At 36.9% G+C, this 3,624-nt stretch overlaps 1 non-coding gene across 1 annotated transcript; it reads left to right on the forward strand.

Moving 5' to 3' along the window:
* Positions 1-252: 252 nt before the first annotated feature.
* On the forward strand, positions 253-360 carry LOC141624877 (small nucleolar RNA R71). The gene has a single exon (XR_012534681.1). It is a non-coding gene; the product is annotated as a small nucleolar RNA R71 (small nucleolar RNA).
* Positions 361-3,624: the final 3,264 nt, after the last annotated feature.

Here is a 3,624-nt window from a genome sequence, read left to right on the forward strand (position 1 = left end):
CAAGTTGATGGTATCAATATGAGCACTAAGTTGAGCTCCCAATTGAGTAATAGAGTCCACTTCATGCTTTCCTCCTCTAGTAGCCTTGCGAGGTCTACTATATTGTGAATTATGGACCGCCATTTCCTCAATCTTGTTCCAAGTTTGATTATCTTCAACTTCGGTGAACATACCATTTGATCCCATGTTGAGAATGTTTCGGGAGTCTTCATAAAGACCACTCCAAAATTTTAGTACCAAGAACCACTCGCTATGTCCATGATGAGGACATGAGCGACAAGTTCCTTTGAATCGCTCCCAAGCTTCATACAAAGATTCTTCGTCCCTTTGCTTAAAACCCGTCATTTGGGATCTTAGCATGTTAGTCTTTTCCGGAGGGTAGAACTTTTTGTAGAAAGCTAGAGCCAACTTCTTCCAAGAGTCAATTCCAAGAGTAGCCTTATCAAGGCTCTTTAACCATTGTTTCGCGGTACCAATTTGAGAAAAAGGAAATAAGACCCATCGAATTTGGTCTTGAGTCACTCCGGTTTGTGAAATCGCATCACAATAGTCACAAAAGGTCTCCATGTGAGAATGAGGGTCTTCACTAGGCATCCCCCCAAATTGGCTTCTTTCGACTTTCTGGATAAATGCGTATTTTGCAATGAAATTTCCGGTCAAGTGTTGTGGTGTGGGAGTACCATTGGGTAGGTTCTCCTCTGTTGGTACGGAATGTGATGAAAACTTAGGCATTGTGGGTTGATTGTGTGGTTGATTTTGTGTAGGGTTCTCCTCACCTTCTCTTGCAAAAGGGTTGATAAACTCAATAGTATTTGGTTGAATATCTACAACCTCACCAATACCTCTCAAAGTATTTCTAGCAAGTGTTCTATTGGTTGTCAAAGTTCTTTCAATTTCGTGATCAATGGGTAACAAGTTACCTTGTGATCTTCTAGACATGCAAAATATCAAACAACTCGAAAACATTTAGAACAAACCTTGAGGAGTTTTAGTTCCCCAAGGCAAGGAAAGACACAACTAATAACAATCAAAGAAAATCAAATCAAGTTAACACCGTCCCCGACAACGGCGCCATTTTTGGTCGGTCCGCTTTGAGCTTAGATTTCGGTTACTTGTTGTTAGGAGTACCTAGACCAAAACAATATTTATAATCTTCACAAACAACTCTACTATTAGTAAAGAGGTAAGTAAAGGTCTGATCCCAAGGGACAGGTATTGATGTAGGATTTTCGATTGCAAGTAGTGGTGTCTAAGGGTGTCACAATTTGGGTTGAGATAAGAAGATCACTAAACTAAATAACAATAAAAGTAAACAAGCAAGATGATTAAAAAGAGGTGTAAACAATTGATTAAAAGCTCTAGGGTGTCATGGGTTCATAGGGGATTCATGGGAATTGATCATACAAGCATATTCTCAAATTATAAGCAAGCAATTATTATTGTGATAGGATCGAGTTGGTTTATATCTTACAATCCTAGGAAGGTTTGGGTCCCGGAGCCGAATCGATTAGATTGTACAACACCTACAAGTCGACTTAATCCTCCCTACTCAACTATATGCATGGTCTAACGAGATTCGAGTTGGTTTATGTCTTACAAGTCTCATTGAAAAGGTAAGTGATGGGTAAAAAATGCAAGGATTCATAGGCTCGCATTTCATCAAACATAACATGTGCATAAGTTGAGATCACAACAAGCAAGCAAATAAATTATGTGAACATATTAGATTAAGCATGAATCATCCCCCAAGTTGGTTTCCCCTAATTCCCCATTAACCCTAGTTAAGGAAACTACTCACACATTATCAAGTTTAACAAGTTAACAAGGTTGTCAATCATATCAACAAAGCAAAACATGATGAATAAGTAAAGATGATTAACAATAATTAAAAAGGGATTAAGAGAATTATACCTAATGATGATTCCAAAATAATAAGCAAAGAATAATAGAAGTACTTGATGAATGATTGGATGGTTGTCAATCCTCCAAATAAACCCAAATAATCTTCAATTACCCAAAATAAAGGATGAAAAATAGAGAAATTAAGGAAATGAGATTTGTATTAATACTTGATTAAAAGTTGATTACAAGATTAAAGAGAGATTAAAATAGTATAGACTACACTAAAGATTGATAAGAAGAACATGATAATCTAATTAGTATAATGGGGTATTTATAATGGGGATTAGGTGCACAAATTAGGGTTACTAAGGGCTTAAATGACGATTAAGTCCTTAAGAAAAGTTGAGGAAATGCTCCTCTCGGAGAAAGATGCGAGTCTCCTTTTTGCTAGTCTTTCGAAAATATGTGCACCCCGAGTAGAACAAGAAGAAGTCGGGCTGCACCGGAGAACAATCCGAGCGTCCAAAAGGTCGGGACGAGCGGATTGTGCAGGCGGTGGACGAGCGGCTTGGTAGGTGGGACGCTCGGATTGTGGCTCTTGGACGAGTGTCCCGATGCTGGGACGAGCGGATTCCAGTCCAGTGAGCTTTTTCTTGTTTCCTTCTTTTCTTCTTCCAACAATCCTCCGGGATCTTGTCGAAGATGCAAGGATCTTCTTCATCATTGCCCATCTACTTCATTATTTACAAAGGTCTTCTAGTCTTGTCTTCACTTTGATGCTTGGTCATTAGATTCGATCAATTTAGCTCTATTTTGCCATGAAAATGCAAGGTTTGCACTCCTCTCCTACAAAAGAAACAAAACCTCAAAGAATATGCAAAACAAAGGACTAAAGATAGTAAATGACCCAAATATGCACTAAAAAGCGTAGGAACGAGGCTAATTTGGGGACTAAATATGCTCAAATAATGGTCACATCAAGTCCGAAGCAAGGACATAAACATGAAAATGTTTATTTAACATGGTTGGTTGGTGGCAAAGGGTTTTGCACGCAACAACAATGCTTCATTGTATTCGGATATGATTTGATATAGTTGGATTTTAAAATCATCTTGCATGAGTTTTGTAAATCGCAACTATCCTAAAGTAGGATACGAACTTAAGAGGAAGTCTTAAGCAGATATCAAAGAGTTGAATTGTATGATCATGTAATAAACATTTCTCGAATTGTCGAGTCGTCCTGTTTATACATAGAGTTTAATGGGAGTAATGTGGTGTTATTGTTGGAATATGTGTCCTCCGACAATAATGCGATCACAACTGTCGATCATGATGATCACATGTTTAAGTCTCATTTTAGAATACATGTGGGATGTAATAATTTTACAGTCAACTGGTCCACACATATCGGTAATGATTGGCTGACTAGAGTTTGACATTACTGTCGTGAGACGGTGGTGATCAGTTGATCCCCTTAGGTCATACCTATAGGGAAATACTCTTAATTGATTATTTAATTAATCGTATTCCGATACGAGTTAATCAAATTGCTTAAAATTGACGGATGATTTTGTGAGTATAATTAACGTGTCTTATTGTAATTCGATTATATTAGATAAGGTCTAAGTAATTGAATTGTTTTATTAGTTAGATAAAATAATTGTTTACGAAACAATTTGGAATTGAAATTGAATGAATAATTTATTATAAATACAAGACGTTGTAATTTATAATTTGATAAACCGTTTTGGTACAAGTAATTACGAATTACTAGTTGATTTT

This window comes from Silene latifolia, chromosome X, assembly GCF_048544455.1.
Source record: "Silene latifolia isolate original U9 population chromosome X, ASM4854445v1, whole genome shotgun sequence".
Taxonomy (NCBI): Eukaryota; Viridiplantae; Streptophyta; class Magnoliopsida; order Caryophyllales; family Caryophyllaceae; genus Silene; species Silene latifolia.